This window comes from Ictidomys tridecemlineatus, chromosome 14 (genome assembly GCF_052094955.1).
Source record: "Ictidomys tridecemlineatus isolate mIctTri1 chromosome 14, mIctTri1.hap1, whole genome shotgun sequence".
NCBI lineage: Eukaryota > Metazoa > Chordata > Mammalia > Rodentia > Sciuridae > Ictidomys > Ictidomys tridecemlineatus.
In genome coordinates, this window is record NC_135490.1 from 24268908 (window position 1) to 24290557 (window position 21650).

Below are 21650 nucleotides of genomic sequence, written 5' to 3' on the forward strand. Positions count from 1 at the left end.
TATGAATTCTTTGTGTCTTTAAACTAAAAAAAAAAAAAAAAAAAAAAAAAATTCTTTAAAAACTACAGGAAGCCAGTCTTTGTAATATTCTCATTTTTTAACTGATACTTAATAGAGTAGTGGTTCAGAACACAAGCTTGGCACCAAACAGACCCCAGTTGAAATTTCAGACCTGATATTTTCTTTGTGACTATTAGTGTAACTTTTCAATGACCCAATCTCAACTGAAAAATGGGATAATAATATATATGTTTAGCAGTCAGTGTTCATGATTGCAAAAATTACACTGGAAATGTCAAGCAAAAAAGGAATTTGTTGGAAGGCTATTACAGAGCTCAGAGATCTAGCCATAGAACCAAGTAAGAAAATGGATGAAGGGCTGGGGTTGTGGCTCAGCGGTAGAGCTCGCTGAGCACATGCCAGGCCCTGGGTTCGATCCTCAGCACCACATAAAAATAAATAAATAAAGATATTGAGTCCAACTACAACTAAAAAGTAAATATTTAAAAAAAAAGAAAAGAAAATGGATGAGAACTATGGGAGGGAATCACACAAAGTCAGGGACATGGTTATGCTTCAGAAGTGGTTTGGATAGGGTGTCATCGTATGAAGTGCTGCCACCACTGCTGCTGAACCTACACTGTGAAACTCTGCTACCACTGGACATTAGATGCTGCCTCCATCCACTCTGATTTTTGCCACTGAGAGGTGACTTCTGGAAGATCCGTGCATCTTGTTACTCTCACTTAAGATTCTAATTCCCCCCTGGAAGCATCGATTGGCCAACCCTAGACACGTGTCTGGACTATTAATGAACACAGGGGACAGAGAATGAGTACCTGATCCTCTTTAGTGGAAGGTAAGGCTGAGCCTCCTGTGGAAATTTGCATAATAGGTGATTTCCTCCAGATCAGAAAGAGGTTTGAAGGCTGAGAAGCCAGAAAAAAAGAAAACCCGTACTTCAGTTCATTTCTTTATCCACCCAATTTTGCCTTATTAAACTTCTTCCAAACTTCCCACCTAATGAAAAATGGCTACATTTATATAGTCCAAAGTACATAAACCTCCTCCCAAAAGGAACACATTGGTTTTTGCACCAACTGAATCCGAGTTCATCCAGGCTCTCTAAATGATTCTAATCCTACTAAGTTCTATCACAATTCCATCTCAATATCCAGCAACAAATGCACCAAATTTTAACATGAATAACTCTATGACTACAGTGTTAGAAAGGGAGAAGAAGGAAAAAGAAAACTGCCAAACATGCAAATATCTATCTAACCTAAATCTATCAGGTTCTGGAGTTCAGAGAGTAAGAGTTCAGGTAGCAAGATGTGTTATATATGCATTTCATGCAAAGAAGGAAATCCATAGTCTTCATATTTATGACTGGTCACTAGGCCACAGATAAAACTGTATTTCCTCTTCCATAGTCCATTTACTGCCTGGAATTCTTTTTCCTGGTAAGGTCACCCAATACTTTGGAATTTCATTAACCCTTACTTCAGTATTATCTTGGTACGGTAAGAGAGAGTACCTCGGAACATATTATAAATGTAAAAGCAGCAGCTCTTTCACCTTGATGCTCAGAATCAATCACCACAGTTTAACACCAAAATCTTATATGCCAATGGCATGAGAAGACCAAAATGGCCAGGTGGTAGTTTAAGTTTCCAACTCAAGGGAATCATTGTTTTGTTTTCTTAGCAGACATACTCATCCTAAGCACCCAGGTATACTTAAGCATTCCAGGGTGTAGGAATAGAAAAAAAAATTGAATAGGTAAATTAATTATATTCCTTGATTCCAAGATATATGTATCTTTGCTGGAAAAGACATAATAACTGGTCCAAGAAAATACATTTGACATCAGCATATATAGAGCATGTTGCAAGATGTTATATCCCTCAGTGGCACAGTAACTAAATCTTCAATATGCCTATTAATAAAGCCAACTGCTTCTGGATGATAGGGAACATATGAATGTCAAATAAATAACTGAGTATTAACCCATTGCTGTTCTTGATTTACTATAAAGTCAGTTCTCTGTCATATGCAAAGTTGTGTGGGTTACTCTGCATAAAAACTCTAGCAAATTCATGACTATCAGGAGTCAAATCATCAGCAACTCCATCAGTTATTGATCATGACATGTGTAGGTGCTTACATGGTGTCACTGTCTTTCCAGACTTAATAGATAGCAGCTATGCTGCTCAGAATTCCTCCCACTGGAAAGTCTTAACCTTGTCATTCTTTCAGTTCCCAACTAACTGGGGATCTAACTGCACTACACTCTACTTCTGGCCCATGCAAGCTTCAGCTTCAGAGTACCAAGACAAGCTCAAAACATTTCCTCCTTATTAATATAGTCCTAGAGAACTCCCATGAGGCCATATATGTTTTCTCAATTGTAAAATGCCATTTAGAAAGTTGTAAAGATTAAATAAGCAACTGTGGCATGAAATAAAAACAACAAAATGAAATCACCATTTTTGCCAAAGTACATCTTTAGATAAGAACCAATGTGTTTGGGATTCCTCCTTTCCTTATTTTTTTTTTCTCCTCTATTTTTTTTTTAATAACCTGTCTTACGGCACACAGATTCTCCTTCTGTTTGATTAATTAAGCTGTTGAGTCTTTCTATTGTATTTTTTATTTCATTTATTATATTTTTCACCTCCAGAGTTTCTGTTTGTGTGTGTGCACGGGTGCACATGCATGCATCCCTCTATGGGGCGGGGTCAATCTCTATGTTAAATTTTTCTTTTTGTTTATTTTTTTTCTGATTTTATGAAGTTGCTTCTCTTTATTTTCTTGGCATTTGCTGAGCTTCCTTAAAATCTTTGTCCAGCTCTTCATAACTTTCCATTTCTTTGTGGTGGTTATTCATGCTTTATTTTGTTCCTTTGGTGATGTAATCTATCCCTGATCATTCTTGGTCCTGCAGCTATACATAGGATCTGCCTATTTGAAGCAGTAGGAGCCAGGTTTTGCTGACTTTTTGCAAACTAGTTTTGTCTATAAAATCTGTTTACAGTCAACCCATCCAGAGATTCTGGGCAGGCTGTCTGGCAAGTGGTCTTCCTGCTGGGTTCTTCAGGCAGGCTAGTCTAGTGCGTTGGTCAGCAGGTGAACAGGTCTGTCTCTTGTATCCACATGGTTGAACATGGATCCTGGGTTTGTGAATATGGGACTAGAGCCTGTATCTGATGAGGCTATCTTAAAGTCTGGGTCTTGTAAGGTCTAGCCTGGTGTTGAGACGGGCCTGAAGCTTGAGTTTATGGATGTGGGGTTGGGTTCTGGGCCCATAGAGAATGGGCTGGAGTTTAGGTCTACAGAAATGGGCTCTGGACCCTTAATCCACAGCTACTGCCCTGGCACTTGGACTATCCATGGTCCCTGGGTCCTCAGAAGAGTTTAGGGTCACAGAAACCAGCTTGGAGTCTGGAACTAGCAAGGTGCTGAGTCAGGCAAGGAGCCTGGGCCATGGAAGCTGGTCTAAAGCCTGGGATCATGAGTCTGGTGTCATGAGGATTGGATCCATGGGGACTGGCCTGAAGCCTGATCCATGGAGGCCAGCTTGAGGTGTGTGAATACAAGTGCTAACAAGGAGCTAAGTATATGAGAGCCTGCCTTGTTCCTGGAACTACAGGGGCTGTCCTAGAACCTTGGGGGATGACCCTGGAGTCTGTGCCTGAGACAGCCTTATCAGCACAGGGGTCTACTGGGATGTGCCTAAATTATGGGTCTGCTGGTACATGGGACTATAGGAGTGAATCTGAAGGACAGAGCCACAGGGACTGACCTGGAACCGGAAGGTCTGGAGTCTGAAAACAGAGGAATTGACCTGGCACTGATGTGAACCTGAAGTTTGGGACTGTATGTATGGGCTAATCTTGATCTGGGATAGTCTAGAATCTGGGGCTACAGGTGCTGGCCTGGTCCTAGAAAGGCCTGGAGCCTATATCCACAGGGGATTGCTAGGATGCTGCATCCATGGGTACTGGCTTGATTACTAGAGCCGTGAAGGCCTGACTGGTGTAGAGTAGCCCTAGACCTTAAGTCACAAGGATCAGTCTAGCGCAGAGGGCTGTCCAGAAGCTGAGGCTGCTAGGGGCATCCTGGAGATTGAGTCTGTCGGGACTGCACTAGTACTAGACGAGGCCAAAGCCTACGTCTGCTGAGGCTAACCTGGCATTGGAGCAGACCTAGAGACAGTGTCCAGAAGACAGGCCTAGAGGATGGAACTATGACCTGGAGGCCCAATGCACAAGTACTATCCTGGAGTCTGGAGTCAAGGTGGCCTGCCCAGTGCTGGTACTGTTAGATTCCCAATATTGGGATCCAAGGCAAAATCCAGTGCTTATTTTCTCCCTTCCTCCACACAAGGATTATCTCTGTCCACATTATGCTTCCTGGGGCTACAGGTAGGGTAACTCAGATAATATAAAGCAGTCCTTCCTATGCTCTTTAATGTGTTATTTCTTATTTCTGTGCTATACCCAGCTGCTACATTTGCTCACCTGATTTTCTTAGCCCTTTTAAAGGTATTTTCTTTAGTAGGTAGTTGTTTTGGTAGATGGATGTTTTTGAGAAAGAATAAGTATTAGAAAGTCCCATTTTGACATCTTATTGACATTCAGCTCTAAGATTTTCAGCGTGTAAATAGTTTCTGCATAGGAATTTTTGTAGAAAAATTCACTTGTCTAGTCTAATAGGTTACCAGGACTCTGTTTCTTCACACAAATCATAATCTTTTATCAACTGTATCCATCTAACAGGTCTAAACTATGACACTGAGAAAGGATCAATAAACAGAGTCACAGAGAAATATCTTAGAATCAAATTGAAATCTCATTGGTGAAGTCTCCACACCTTGATGTCACCATGCTGCCTATATCTCTAGATTTTCCTCCATCAGATCATCTTTTCCCAAAAACTGACATAATTACAAGGGGAAGAAATGAGCACAGGAGACATCTGGAGAAACTCAGAAACCTGAAGGTGAGAGACTGCTTGTTACACCTCCTCCTACATGATGTATTCTAGACTGAAGTTTTAGAGTGTCTCTTACAGCAAATGTGTTACTTAATCATAATTTCCCCTTCAACAATCCGTTTTAAAATAACTGAATATTTAATTAATTCTCCAGAGAGATGTAAAATATGCCATTTCTGAACTGATTAAAGAGTAAAACTTTTACAGTTTTTCCATAACTCTAGTCTTGTTAAAATCAAATGAAAAGGCTCTGAATGCTTATGATTACAAAATATAAAGGATACTTGAAGGTTAGAGTTGAATTTCATCTATAGGACCACAGACTTCTGGACTGCTTCCATCTGTTTTTCACAACTGAGCTGTCTCTGAATTGGAAGGAGAGGAAACTAATAATAATCTATAATTTTGTAAAAATAAGTAATTATACAGTTGTATGTAGTAGCTCACGATAAAATAACAATATATGGTGTAAGGATTCTGGCTGTGAAAATGCACAAGACAACAAACTCCTGGTGGTTAACAAGCACCCTGTTTCCCATGGTTGAACAATTCTGCAGTTTCTCCCAAGAACTAGTAAGATGATTAATACATGCTCAGTGCCTACCTGTTATGGTAATATCCTTCATGAGGAGGCTCTATGCTAGAGTCTTATCAGCCTCAACCTTGATCTCAGACACTCAGCTTCTGGGAATGAAGAAACTCTTCAACAACACCACTGTGTCACTGCACCTAAACCTGCCCACATAACAGTAACATTATACAATGAACAATATGTACTGATGATGTCAATGACCTAATGTAGCCTAATGCATATAAATAAAGCTGGCAGCTCAGATAAGGAGTCCTTTTACTTTGTCCCTGCACCTTGCTTCTGTCTCTTTTTGTTTTTCTTTACAAACTGGTGCTTGAGACAGGGACACTTCTGGATGGACACGTTAATATGGAAAGGAGTAGCTTACTGCCTGGAACAGGCTTTGACGCATATCTTTCATCAGCTGGTACTGATCCCCACTAAGGCTCAAAACCATCATCATCAGGCTGAACATTCTGATTTACTTCTCAAGAGTGAACATGTGGGGCTGGGGATGTGGCTCAAGCGGTAACGCGCTCGCCTGGCATGCGTGGGGCGCGGGGTTTGATCCTCAGCACCACATAAAATAAAACGAAGATGTTGTGTCCACCGAAAACTGAAAAATAAATATTAAAAAAAATTCATTAAAAAAAAAAAGAATGAACATGCTAGTAGATTGGGTAGAGAGAGGTGATGGGAGGGGAGGGGAGGGGAGGGGAGGGGGGATAGGAAGGGTAGCAGAATACAACAGACACTAGTATGGCTGGATGTATAAACGTGGGTGTATAACCAATGTGATCCTGCAATCTGTACACGTGGAAAAATAAGAATTCATACCCCATTTGAATCAAATGTATGATATGTTAAGATCATTGTAATGTTTTGAGCAACTAATTAAAAAAAAAAAAAAAAGAATGAACATGCTGTAAGTAATGCTAACCTTGCTGCTTTGCTGGCAGAAATAGATTCTCATTGCCCTGGTGCCCAGAAAGTGGTTCTTCATATTCAAAAGATTAAGAAGATATAAGTAAGAAGCTTCAAGAGGAGCTGCGAGCTCCTTGCTTGTGCTGCAAGCTTGGTTTCTTTGTCATGATGCCATTGCTAAACTTAAGCTTTATAATTCTCAGCCCACGCTCTCTTTCCCTCCCATGCCCAACAAGCTGCCCTGCCACAATCCCAGAGCCTCTTGGGTGAGTGGTCCTTTTAAATTATCTGCCCCTGCTCCCACTGCAGTAGGCAGCAGCAATCCCCCCCCCCGCCCCCATCTAGATCCTGATTTAACTGAAAGTATGCAACAAATACAGGAGGAAGGAAAATCTCATAATTTAGCTGTTTGTCCTATAAGGCTGACTCCCACTTGCCAATTAGAACATGAACAATTAAATACAAAAAGAAAAAAGAACTCTCCAAAAAGAATATAAACTGTCACAGTGGCACACTCCCATAATCCCAGCGACTGGGGGGTCAGGGGGCTGAGGCAGGAGGATCTCAAGTTCAAAGCCAGCCTCAGCAAAAGCGAAGCTCTAAACAACTACAACTGATTGAGACCCTGTCTCTAAATAAAATACAAAATAGGACTGGGGATGTCGCTCAGTGGTCAAGTGCCACTGAGTTTGAGCCTGGGTACCAAAAAAAAAAAAAAAAAAAGAATATAAATTACAACACCATGCTTTAAGAGAACAAGCGAATAATCTTCTAAAAGAAAAATAGTTACAACAATTTTCCTTATTTCTTAGCTTCTGCTGGATCTCTAGCTTTCCTTGCCTTATATTTAAAATGGAAATTACAGGGCCTACAAGATTTATTAGGCTTATGCAAAACCAGTTTAGATAAAAGAAGGAAAAAAGTGTCCGTTGTAAGTCCAAACTGCTTAGCTGGCTATTTTATCTGTTTTCAGCCAGCTTTTTTAACCAGTCCCTCCCTAATGTCACAGCACAGAAAGACAAAAGTAGAAAGATTCCAAACATACAAGCTGTCTTCTTCAAATTTTTTTTTTTTCTGAGAACTTCACAGACTTCCATCTGAATTTTATCTGAGCTAAAGGTATATTCTGACCTGATGAAAAAGTTAGTATTGTGGCCATGTAAGTTTTTTAAAAAATATTCTACATAAGTTAATGTATTTTTCTGATCAGTCTTATTTTATCTAACTATAAAGGTTTTAACATTCTGTCCTTGGCCAGAGGCCAATTTCTCCAGGGTTAATTCTCAAATACATTCAAAAATTTCTTTTAATAAATCCTTAGGAAGATATAGTCTTGGAGATGTTGGGGATAAATCTGATAACCATCAAGGACAAAGATCCAGCTATCTGAAACCTTTGATTTCAGTGTCCATCATGGCTGGTGGATTTTATACCTGGAATTTCCAGTCGTACAAGCCTGTCCTATGTCTCTATATTAGGTACTTGATATCAAAATTGGCATTTAGACAAATGAGCACTCATAAATGAAAATTTCAAGAAAAAATGGATCCGAATGATTTAATTCAAATCAAGTAATCAAATAAAAATATAGAATCTTTAAAATCCTAACTCACAAATTTTTTCTAAGTGGTCAATCAATAAAGTGTTTACTTCTACAAATCTTTAAAATGTAATATAATATTAATAACTTCTAGGTTTTTCTTCAACAGGAAAGAGATGATTAATACTGTTAATTACATTTTTCTGATACTTTTATTATTTTTAAAGTTAAAATGAGTAAACTAAATTAAGCATAAATGGAATTAATCTTCATAAATAAGTTTTCTCAAATGGATCAATTAAGAAAGAAGTTTAAGATTGCTTTGTCTAGGTCTTCACTAAAGCAAGGTTACTAAGAGATAAAGTTCTAATAGATATAATTCTATATGCAAAGGGTTCAAAAGTTTCAGCTGTTTTCAATTAAGATATTATAAACAACAAAGTATTTCATCTTATTTAGAGAAGTAATTTATCTAAATTCAAAATTTTATAAAGACTGTTTTCTAATTATAAATTTAAAAGGAGAGAAAGAGATGTGAGATTGTAAAGGGGAAATAAATATAAGATGGTTTGTGATGGGAAATTAAATATAAGGTTTCTGGAGGGAATTAGACATAAGGTTTATGTCTAAGTGGTCAATTAGATATAAGGCTTGTATTAGGATATAAAGGAAAAAGAAAATGTTTCTGGGTAAGAAAGCCTTCATGTGGTAAAGTTGTGAAACAGAGGCTATAGCTGTAGCTCAGAGGTAGAGCACCTACCTCATACATGCAAAGCATTGAGTTCGATCCTCAGCACCACATAAAAATAAATAAAGATTAAAAAAAAGAAAATGTGTAAGTATTTAAAACTAAATAATAATAATAATAATAATAATAATAATAAGAAGAAGAAGAAGAAGAAGAAGAAGAAGAAGAAGAAGTTGTTGAAAAACAATAAGAGGGTCTGAGTAAGTGAAGGGTAAATTTCAAAAACATTGTGTTTGTGATTAATTTGGCTATAATTAGCACAATCCATTAAATTTACTTGAAATTTAATGTACTGGTATAAAGCAAAGTCTGAAACATCAGTCTACTCTTATCAAGATAATTTTCTTGTATGTTAGTTTTTATTACTTGGGAAAATTAAGTCTTAAGAAAATTAAAGAATGTTCTTGTTTTAAAGTCTTAAAAATTACTTTGTAACTGCTTAAACAAACAACTGTTATTTAAGTTATAACAATATTGTTGACACCCAAAATATATGGGTCTAGGTATAAGTGTGCATTTGAGAACTATATCTATCTAAGTCTTGTCTAAGTGTAATGTAAAAGTTTAAAGACCCCTATAATAGCTGTTTGCCTTGTTTAAGTCAATTTCTACACTGTTCCCTAAATGTATAAGAGATTTAAGGCTATCCTTTGATTTTTGTTAACCTATGCAGATCTGTAATTATTGTTACTATATACTCTGGATTTTAAAGTGTACTTTAAAAGTTAAACTTAGTTTAAGTGTAAAGCTTAGGAGAACACTTTGCCAAGTTGGTGTCCTCCAAACTAAAAAATTATGTGTAATGAAAATTCTATCAAAAAATAAGTCTTAAATAAGTCATTGTTTGTCCAACTCTGATAAACTATTATTTTAGAGTATTATGTTACATTTCAGATTCTAAATTTTTCTTGAAAAGTTAAACTTGATTGATATAAAAACATCAGTGTAATTATAAACATTAATGTAATTGTGGTGCTGTTAATTGGTTTCTTTATATTCTAATATTCATATAAAGTATTCTAGTATTCATATAAAATCTTTTGAATAGAAGGTTTAGGAGAAAGAACATCTTTACAAAGCTGGTGTTCTCTAAATTAAACTTCTCTAGAACAATGGTCTATTATAAAAATAACAAATTTAGTTAAAAATTTGTGTGGTTTTAATATTCTATAATTAGATAAAAATAATCTGTCATAAATTATTAAATTTTGTATAACTCTCTACACTGAGAAATAAACTCAAATATACTTTTAATATGCAATAAAGAGAGCCTGTTTTATTTAAGTTTTCATAATATGAGATGTAAGGATATTTTTCCTCTTTCCCACAAAAGTGGCTCTCTTGACTTGTTTGACTTATATTTCAGATGTAATGTTAAATTTTGTTAACTGATTCACAGAGACTCAAAAAGTGATATATAAAAACTTTATAAAATAATATTTAAGAAAGAAATTAAGATTATTTTATAAAATAAAACACCTTACCTAAAATTTGTCTAGAGGCCACCCCACCTGAGTTAAGACCATATGCCTCTGATCACATGGGAAAAAAGATATGCTACTGTACTTACACCAACAGGTCCTATTTGGATTCCGGCTTGGTGCATGAGACCTGTCAATCATCAGTTAGCATCAGGGATTTCACAACCCAATCCCCAAGTTTCATTTGACACTGGATGGGGAGGATTCTGCCCAAAAAAAGACAATAACTCTCCTTAAAAGAGAAGGAACACCACAAAAGGGCTCCAAGATACCCGAACTCCTGTGACTCGGGGAGATATAAAACCATAACAGCCTCAGCTCAACAGATGTTGGCTCAAACAGTTAAAATGCACTCCAGAAAATTTGATTACTGCTTTGTTTGCTAAACTTATACACAAAACTCTAAATGTTTTGATCCTTCTGATAATGCTGTTCTACTGTTGTAACCCAGCTATGGAAATCCAGAAAAAAATCAGATTCCTTGTTCCTAAGTGGATGTTTACCAATACTGGGATTGTTATGCTTGTTACTGTTAATGCTTACCCTATTTTTTGCCTCTGCCAAGATTAAAGAGAAAACAAATGTTATTCATCCAAAAGGCCATACAAAATAAGAAAGGGGAGCTGTAAGGATTCTAGCTGTGGATATGTACAAGACAGCATTCCTCTGGTGAGCAAACGAAGTTTCTCCCAAGAACTAGTAAGATGATTAATACCTGCTCAATACCTACTTGCTATGGTAATGTCCTTCAGGAGGAGGCTCTATGCTAGAGTCTTATCAGCCTCAACCTTTATGTCTAGGCACACATATAACTAGACACATATATTTTGGATGTCAACAATACTGTTATAACTTAAATAACAGTTGTTTGTTTAAGCAGTTACAAAGCCTCAACCTTCAATCTCAGTCTGAGATTAAAGCTCCTGGGAATAAAAGAACTCCCTTAAACAACACCAATGTGTCACTGCACCTAAACCTGCCCAGATAACAGTAACTTTATACAATGAACTATAGGTACTAATGATGTCAATGACCTAATGTAGCCTAATGGATATAAATAAAGCTGGCAGCTCAGATGAGCAGCCCTTTTACTTCGTCCCTGCACCTTGATTCTGTCTCTTTTTGTTTTTCTTTACAATATGGTGGGTACTTGCTTAATTTGACATGATAAATGAAACATTTTATAGCAGATGGGCTGGGGATGTAACTCAGTGGTAGAGTGTGTCATACACTATGTGAGACCTTGGGTTTGATACCCTTCAGTACACACACACACACACACACACACACACACACACACACAGTCATACAACTATAGCAGAGAAAAATAAAAATGATCCCTATTCATTTAAACTAGCAGTTAGACAATTTATGAGAGCTCTATGTTAGCTAAAGTAATGGGCAGCTCAAGGATAATTATTTAAATAACCAGGATGGCAGTACATAGAGTATTTCAAGATAATCTTGAGAATATTTTATATATCACAAGGTAGCAAAATAGTCACTGGTCAAGTATATGCTCTTCTTCCTACAAGAAGTTATGAAACAACCTCTGCTTTGAGATATCCTCATGGTGATAGAAATGATAATATAAATGGATAGATGGAAAGAAAACATTAAGATGAAAAATAAGGAGAATAGTCTTTACTTCACACACATTAAGAAAAAGAAGGAAGAGAGTCACTGATTATACCTAGGATAGGAACACCAACAAATGGATCATAGATAAGGTCACCTTGGGACTTTCAATATCAGGTAATCAGACTAGTAAATTTTTAGACCCCCACAGTATTTTAATCACAACATCACCTAGGTATCTACTTAAACAACAAGAATACATCTTCTTTAAAAATAACCATGCAAATGTTTGAATATGCAGATTCTAATTTGTAATATTGGACTCCACCTGTTCTAAAAATAAAATCATGATACTTCATTGTCTTTCACTTTACAGGGAACAGCCTTAATTTACTCACCCTTAAAACTTGTTCATCCCAAACTGCAAACCACCAAAACAGTTTTGTTTCAAAATTCTCTTGGAATAAAAATAAAATTTATTTGGCCTACCATCTCTCTGGGTCCTCTTGATAAAAGAACTGACTAGAATCTAGTGGAAGCTGCAGTAGGTGGAATCCATATAGAAGGCAGGTCAGTGAGGAAATTAATTGCCCAGAATAGATAAGGCCATACAACAAGAGAGAGGAAAAACTCTCAAAATAAGAGTCTAAACGGTTAGTGCAAGAATAACAAAACAAACGTGCAGGTGTGTCAAAGTCAAGGGCTACAAAGCAAACTTTTAAAAAGGCAAAAAAAAAAAAAAAAAGCCAGGAAATATGGGAGAAACAAGTGTAAAGGCACAATTTAAAAGCAGCCGAGGTGGGTTTTTCAAAATGTTATGTGCAAATCAGATAAAGGTACAAGACTGAATTAGATGGTGTAAAAACTCATTAAATAATTTGTTAGAGTGCAGTCAGTTGTATTATTGAGAGAATCAATATACTGCAGAAACACCCAGTCATTTTGTTTACTCCAAAAAAAAAAAGCAAAGCCACTTAGGAATTCAAGGTCAGGTTTAAATTAGCACTTCCCTACAGCAGATGGAAGGGCAAGATCTTCAGCACCAGTCTGAAATGCGGTTTGTTCAGAAGTCCTGCTGTCATGCTTAAAACAGCCCACTTTTTCAGAGGTGGCCAGCTGAGTAGGCATTTGTCATGCAGAGAGTGGAAACAGAACAAGGTCCATAGAAGAAACCCTGAGAGCCTGAAATCAGGTCATGTGGCAATAACCATGCCCTGCTGCGAAGCAATAGCAGCACCTGGGGGAAAGTGACTCATCGTGAAGGGGGGAATGTGTATCCAAAAAAAAAAGAATAGCAGGTTTTTCAGTGACCACTGCCATCTAGCTCAGGTGGACTCCACACAGCGTGCACCTCCACATAGCACAGTGCTCTCTCTCTCTCTCTCTCTCTCTCTCTCTCTCTCTCTCTCTCTCTCTCTCTCTCTCTCTCTCTGAAAGCCCTTCTAATACATATGACAAACAGAAAGGGAATCAAAGAGAAAAGGTGATTCTTAATAAATATGCTTTAGAGCCATGTTGTCAAAGAAATCATCTCTATTTAATGCCATTTTCTCTCTCTGGATGTTTTCCTGGATTTCTTCAAAGGCTTAGTTAAAAAGAAATTTTTGAGCCTAAATCGACCACTGTGAAGAAATTGGAATAGAATTTTCAGATTATGAGTCTCTGCTTCTAAGACTACTAACTAGACAGGTAATGAACAAAAGACTTTTCTACTTTTTCATTCATTTACTCAATTATTCATTCAGCCAATATTTACTGAACACTCAGCATAAGTCAACACCGTGCATTTTTTCAGGGGAACAAAAGTGACCTTACAGGTATGGTCCCTGCCTTCTTGGAGTTGAAATTCTGATAGAGAAATCAGATATTAATTAAACAATCTCATAATTTTCTCTTTTTTACCTTTCTTTTTTATCAGAATATGGAAATGAAGTTCTTATAGAGTTACTGTATTATAATTTCTACATTCGTAATTTCCTAATAAAAAATGGGGAAACCACTCTGATGTGAAACTATACTGTGTGCTATGGGAATACACAAGGGAGGTCTCAATCTATGCCACAGACCCAGGAAAGAGTTTCTTGAGGAAATAACATTTTACCCACATTCTCCAAGGGATGAACAGAAGTATTTTAGGACTTTCCAATTTATTTATAACTCCAACTCTGAGGCCTTATTTTGTTTTCTAATACAAAATAGGGTGGAAGTATCAAGGCATCATGAGATAGGACAACCAAAAGACTTTTTATTGTCCCTTTATACCATTGTTTTACTCAGCTTTTTCACTGCTGTAACTAAAAGACTGGACCAGAACAATTGTAGAGGAGGAAATGGTTATTTGATGGCTCAATGTTTCAGAGGTCTTAGTCCACAGAAGCCTGGCTCCATTTCTCCAGCTGGAGGTGAGGCAGAACATCATAGCAGGAGAGTGTGGCAGAGGGAAGCAGCTCACATGATGATTAAGAAGCAGAGAAAGAGACTCCACTCACCAGATACAAATATATATACCCCAAAGCCATACCCCCAAGGCCCTACCTTCTCCAGCCACACCCCACCTGCCTTCAGTTACCACTCAATTAATCCCATCAAGTTATTAATTAATTGACTGAGCTAAGACTCTCATAATCCAATCATCTCTTCTCTGAACCCTCTTGCATTGTCTCACACGTGAGCTTTTACGGGACACCTCACATCCAAACCATAACAACCATATCAAATAAAAATATTTTTATTCTCACTACTTCCAGCTTTCTGTCTGAAGATGAGATTTTCCTCCAATATCTTTAAGATTGTGGATATCACTGCAAATACCTGCTGTTAGATGATTGCATGAAGAGAGGAATAGGAAAAGTATTTTGATTCTTTCTATTACCTTTCCTAAGCACCCAAACTAACAGTCATTAGTGATTATCAATCCTATTCTTTACCCTCATCCAGGATGGAGAGGTACAAATTTATATAAAAGTTCAGCAAGTACCATCTCTAAGCAGAAAAGGCTTTGGGCAAAGCATTCTGCAGGTATTCCAATTTTCTCTTCTGGGGAAGGGAATCTCAGATCTTGGTATAATTTGCTGAAGAACAATAGATGATAAAACCAATCTTTTAATTCCATCTGTTTTCTATAAGAAGAAAACATTTCAGAATTATATAAAAAAAAAAGGGTTGTTCTGGGAGATAAAAATTAAAAAATGAGACAAGCTACTGGGTAAGGAGATTAAAATGAGAAATGGCAAAAACAGCCAAAACATTAAAAACTCTATGTGTGAATAAAGCTTGAACATGACTCAGGGCTTGAATAAAGGGGTCCATTAAAGAAGGAAAGTTGAAGCTACAAAAGAGCATGAATTATTGAAAACGTAACTTCCTGGAAGCAGCAGAAGATGAGATGCTGACCACATAGAGAGGGATTGGGCTTAGAGGGGAGGAAACAGAAAGAAGTTGTGAACATTTACTTTCCTTGGCAAAGTTACCCAAGGCATGAGAATAGATATGAGGGAGATAGATGGGAAATTCAAAAAGAGTGGTGGTTTTAGTCATCGTAAAGAATTCATTAAAAAATTACTCAGAGCAGCATTGATGGAATTCCAGAAAATGTCGAAAGCCCCCAAGAGGTGGTCTGATTCTAAATTGGTAACTGTTAATATCTACCCTACTGCAAGGTTTTCTTCAACAGTTCTTTGAATACCTGGGAATAGATATTACAGCTGGGGTTGAAGTTTTCTCTGATGAGAATGACAAAATACAGAAGCGTGAGGTACTTTGGCATTTTGAAAAGAGCTACACTGAAACAATGGATCATAGAGTCTAAATTAGTTATGGAAGAAGGTAAAAGAAAAGTCTAATGAGCAGAGAGAAGCCACAGCTGTTCCTCAAGCCAATGCCCACGTGAATTTGAAATATGATCACAGTACAGGTAATTGAATAAGAAATATGGAGAGATAGATAATCAGAGAGTGGGATGTCAGATTTGTGATTTAGAAATAGAGAAGTTTCGGGTGTTTTCAGCTTCGTGATGTGATTCACACAGTGAATAGTTGAAGTGAAATGAAGGAGAAAATCTCTAGAGAAGGGAAGTAAAGAAAATGGGGGCCAGAGCATGGCCATTTCCACACTTACACATGAAGGCAGAACCTGGGGTAAACGAATCACTATCAGAGAAGTGATGGGAGGGGAGGGGAGGGGTAGGGGGAAAGGAAGGACAGCAGAATAAAATAGACATTATTATTGCTATGTGGATATACATGACTGCATAACCAGTGTGATTCTGCAACCTCTACACTCAGAAAAATGAGAAATTATATCCCATCTGATTCAAATGTGTGATATGTCGAGATCATTGTACTGTCTATGTGTAACTAATTAAAACAAATAAAAATTATTATAAAAAAAGAATCACTATCATGCCTACGCAAAGCTCATTCATGAGTAAGTGGGGTAGTAGCAGGGAGGTTATAACAATGAAAAGAAATAGAAGCTAAAAGTGAAGCACAACTTTCAACAAGACTGTGGAAATTATCAAGAAACAGCAGTGAAAATCTACAAGGGCACCAACCCCTGTTTCTGTCCCAGAGGCACATGAAGTATGAGAAAATGAACAACCTCTTCTCCCCCCAGGACCCAGAGAGCATTAATTATCTCCAGGGCTACTTACTACCTCTCCAGACTCTCAGTCCTCGTTCTTCTTCTAAATCAATCATTTTTCTCCATCAAACACTTCTGAAGTGATACATACAGTCATTTCTGTACAAATGCAAACACTCTTTGGTGTTTGAAGTCTTACAGTTCTGGTTTAACTAGTTCACCTCTAAGATAGTTAAGGCAGCTATTATCAATCCACAAGATTGTCTCAGAAGCATATTTGGATGATATTTCACTTTTTTGAAAAGTCTAGATCAGAGTTTGACTTTTAAGACTTTCAAGGGATGTTTACCAGGGACTTATATTCATAATCTATTCAGTTGGTATATTTGGATTTTGTGCTCAATCTGTCTATAATAGCATACTTTCACACTTCTACGTCTCCACAGTTACAAGGTCTTAATCATAATGAGTCATAATGAACTCTTCTTTGGTAAGTAGGATTAACATTCCCACATGAACTTGAGACACTAAATTATTAATAGTCTCTCAAGGCTTTTGATTTTTGCCATGAAGCCTACAATGCTTTCATAAAAATTTAAATGCATTAAAATAAAATGTTAAGCTCAAAAATATAAAAATCTTTACAGGCATTCTTCCTCCTGAGGTTTCAATATATTTTGCAGGGGAAAACAACAACAACAAAAGGCCATCACGAGATTTTCATGGTGTAAATGTTAAGAGAGATGAAAAATTTGGAAATAAGTTTTGAGTGTTATTGCATCATACTACAAAAGAATAAACTCAACATTTTGTTTTTACTATCTGGCATTTAAAGCTCATTAGGATAACTTTCTTGACAGCATGGGCTGGCATCAAATCAATACGAGTCAGTGAAAAATGAAAAATAGAAATGGCTAGGAGATTGCTCCCCAAAGTAGTTGTATTGAGTGTTGACTTTTGGTTTTCACAAGGTTCATTGGGGAAGATAATGCAAGAAAATATTCATGCAGAACTTTGATCAGAAAGAGCACACCCCTAGGAAAAACTGATGAAGAATTTATCCATATAAAGGCAAGATAAAAAGAGATGGAGGAAATTAGTCACAGTAACATAATCTTCAAGGGCGAGAAGAAAAATTAAAAAGGATCCAAAGGAAAGATGCCTAAGAAGGAGTTTTCAGAGAACATGTAGATTATTTACAATTTTTTAAAGTGGAACTTCGATTGTGAGAGGGTGAAAATAAACAAGCACCATATTTACCAAAAAGAAGTAAGAAAAGGAATGTTTGCTTCAAATGAAATAGCGCTTCAACTTGTAAAAATATGGCAGGAGATGAGAACATTCAAAGAAATTGTGGAGAAGAAAAAGGTGTGCAGCTGAATGGAACCCACTTGGAGGAGAAAGGTGTGCTAAGGGCTGGAAGGTACAGATGGGAATTAGAACATGAGGGAGGATGGAAAGGTAGGCCCCAGGAGTCAAGTGGGGGAAGTCCACAGGGAGCCTGGAAGTTGTAACTCTGTCACACACATGGAAACGCGAAACTTCTACTAGGCAAAGTAAACAGCATAAACACGTAGCTAAGTAGAAGACTGCAAAGCTCAAAATACACTTCCTAAACTACATTTTTTTAAAAAGAAAATTACACAATGACTATGAAAAGATGAAGTATGAAGTGACTACCATCAGGGCTCATCTTAGCTGAAGTATTGGTTTGCTAGGGCTGTCATAATTCAGCACCACAAACTGAGTGGCTTAAACAATAGAAACTGATTGTCTCACAATCAGGAGGCTAAAAGCCTGAGATTAAGGTGCAGCGGGGTTGATTGCTTCTGGGTGTTGTGAGGCAAAGGGTCTCTCTCCCTGACTGCAGATGCATGGATGGATGATGTCTTCTCCCTGTCTCTCTTCTTGATGTGTGCGTGTGTGCGTGTGTGCGTGCGTGCGTGCGTGCGTGCGTGCGTGTGTGTGTGCACCCTTTTCTAAAAACACTAGTCATAGTGGATTAGGGGACTACTCCAGGATAATCTCATACTAACAACCAATTTGATCAGAAACAACTCTATTTCCAAATAAGATCATATTCCACAAGGTACTGCGGGTTAGGGGAAGATAGATAGATAGATAGATAGATAGATAGATAGATAGATAGATAGATAGATAGATAGATAGATGACAAAATTTGCAGGATTGCCAGAAGAATGCCAAGCAGCAGAGGGATTTTGTGTAATCCAGAAGACATCTGCGGTCCCCAGCTCCTTGAAATTGAAACACAATCATATTGGATCCCCATCTAATACCTCCCCAATACTTCAGTGGTTCCCCTGGGGGCTTATACCAGCAAGGCCAAACCAGGTTTCTGGCTCCTGTCCCCCTGTGCTCTCCATCCTGTGCTGCAGTGATGAAATATGTTCCTACTTCCTTAAAAACCACCACACTAAAAAGAAATAAATAAGGCTCCTACTGCTAAGTATTTGTGAGTATAACTGATGTCACTGTACCTCTGAGGGTCCCTTGTGGGGTAGGGGAACCAAGAGCTTAGGTAGCATACAGTGAATACTTGAAACCTGCCAGTAATTAAGAGTCTTTTAGACTAGGTGTGATGACACACATTTATTATCCCAGCTACTTGGGAGGCTGAGGCAGGAGGACCACAACAAGTTCATGGCCAGACTGAACCACTTAAGGAGATCCTGTCTCAAAAATAAAAAAATTAGAGCTGGGGATATAGTTCAGTTGGTAGAGTGCTTGCCTTGCATGTACTAAGGCTCTGAGTTCAATTCCCACCACCACCATAAAAAATAAAATACATTAAAAAATAAAAAAAAAAAAGGAGCTGGGGATGTAGCTAAATGGCTAGTGTTCCCCTAGGTTAAATCTCTAGTGCTAGGGGAAAAAAAAGAAAAAGAAAGAAAGAAATCTATTAAGCCAGCTTGCCACCGGGCTTCCCTGCCAAAATTGGTGCCTCCTAAAGCCTGGCAAATCTTCAAGCAAACCTTTGTTCTGCCATATCAACACTGTGTTTCCTGCAGTCCTCTAGGAGCTGGAATGAGTTTCTGGAAGAAATGGACAGAGCTTCTCCCTGACATTCCTTCCATTCCCTTCCTCCCCTTTTCGGAGTTATAGGATAAAATCTTTTACCTCATCATGCAAATGTACTTCTCAGGGCCCCACCTGTGAGTCCAGACTTGTCTGAACCCCAGAAAGTACTCCAGTAGGGATTTTTATTCCATTTATTTATTAAGATTTAGGAAGTGAGAGCTTCAGCAATGGGAAAACAAGAAAATTCCTGTCAGAAATGAAATTGAAAATGTAAGAGACATGATCTAGGAGAGTGAGGATCTGTCCCTTCAATAAATGTCAGAAAACAGTGCACCTATCAAAATATGATACAAAGAAAACTTTCAACAGAAAGCACAAAGCCAAAGATTTTAAAGAGCAAAGCAAATATTCCCAGCTGCTAGTATTTCATCAAGTACATGCTAGAAAAAAACAAAGGTAAAATTCTAGAGTGAAATATCAAAAGACAACATCCAAGAGATAATTCTGTCTACAGAGTCAAGAGTGATAAGAAACCAGGCAAGATTAAAGACATTTCCTATAGACATTTTAAGTATGCAACAAGAGAATAAAGGATGATAGTAGGCTAAGCACTAAAAATAGATTAAAGTTTAGCCAGAAGAAAATTTTTTTTTAAAAAAAATAATCTTTAAAAGGAGCACTGCATAGAATTGTTTCCAGAATAAAGTACAGAAGAGACCAATTCTAAAGGAGGTGTAGTGAATACTATGTGTGCTGCCTAGACTCTTCTTTAGCTCAGCTGCTAGGAACATGGTGGCCTTCAGTTGGCAGCTCCTTCAGGGTTGCATCAATTGGAAAAGAGAGCCTTGGTCAAGGTCATAGCAGCCCCATGCAATAACTGTACAGTTAGGACTATAAAGGCCTGGCCACCTTGATCCAACTCAGGATAAATCTGAGAGCCATTCTTATCCATCTATTCTATTCTGCTTTTCCCCCTCTCTTTCTGTTATGTTGACAACAAAAAACATTCCGTGATAATATTCTGACCGCTAAATTCCATCTCAGAGTCCGCTTTCCTGGGTATTCAATGTGGGAGAGATGGTGAACCAACAAGTGAATTTATATGAGACCATACAAATAAGTGGTATTAAAAGATGCTAAGGTAAGAAAAATCTCCTGTGTTTATAACCTGACTGCTGTGTTCTTTGAAACTAAAATTGTCCGAGAAAATTGTGGGGTTTCAATATCATATGCAAGACAGTTCAACACTAATCATTGTTTAAAAAAACAAATGTGGGGCTGGGGATGTGGCTCAAGCGGTAGCGCGCTCACCTGGCATGCGTGCGGCCCGGGTTCGATCCTCAGCACCACATACAGACAAAGATGCTGTGTCCGCCAAATACTGAAAAATAAATATTAAAAAACAAATAAATAAAATAAAATAAAAAAACAAATGTATTGTTAATAAAGTTTTAAAGAGGCACAGGAAAAGGAATTAGCACTTGAGTCTATGCACACTACTGATAGATTCTTCCTATAAATCTTATCATGAAGACTAAGGGGTAAGGCATCATCAGATCATCCGTGAACATGTCACAGGGTCACCAAGGAATGAACCTCCACTCTCTGTCCCTGGGCTTCTTCTGCTCAGTTTCATCTCCCTGCTTGACACTGCCCACCTTGAAACTGCCTGCTGCGTGGAGCATGGCCTAGAACAAGTTCTGCACTCTGATAGCTTGCACTCTGAACAAGCTCAAGGTCAGAGTTCACAATCTTATCTTACCACCTGCAGTTGTCACCAGAGAAGGTCCTGGAGAGGGGAGTCTTGACTCAGTACAAATGGGGCCCTTGACATTTGAGATGAAAAGGAATTTCAGCATGTGTCAGGAGAGGCACAAGTATTGATTTAGGCAAGCAAGAAATACGCATTCAAGGGAGAAAGTGGGTCTTCTTGAGAGTGAAAGACAGCAACCTCTTGGTCTGGGGATTAATACTTACAGAAAGACAGTAGCTAGGGGCTGGACTAGCGGTGAAATTGGGGTAGAGCTAACATAACTTCCTGCCAGTTTTTCTAGCACCTGCACACTGCCTTTGTATCGTGTTGCTTTTTTGTGGGCAAGGACATGGGAAAGGGCATGAGTCAGGTTGCTTATGAATTGCTTGTTTTACTTTCCAAATGATTAACACGTGCTTCCTGCCTTCCAACAGCTT

At 37.8% G+C, this 21650-nt stretch overlaps 1 long non-coding RNA gene across 5 annotated transcripts in view; it reads right to left on the bottom strand.

The window, feature by feature from the left end:
* The window catches only part of LOC144370311 (uncharacterized), a 207347-nt gene extending 186181 nt beyond the window's left edge, over nucleotides 1–21166 (bottom strand). For 4 of the 5 annotated variants that reach the window (XR_013430287.1, XR_013430289.1, XR_013430286.1 and 1 more), the window contains exons 1-2: nucleotides 21057–21166; nucleotides 20772–20841 (exon numbers count right to left, since the gene is read on the bottom strand). This is a non-coding gene — a long non-coding RNA (uncharacterized LOC144370311). Of the gene's footprint in view, nucleotides 1–5602; nucleotides 5734–5957; nucleotides 6186–20771; nucleotides 20842–20941 lie in introns of all 5 variants that reach the window. The other variant, XR_013430284.1, reaches the window with a different exon arrangement.
* Nucleotides 21167–21650: the final 484 nt, after the last annotated feature.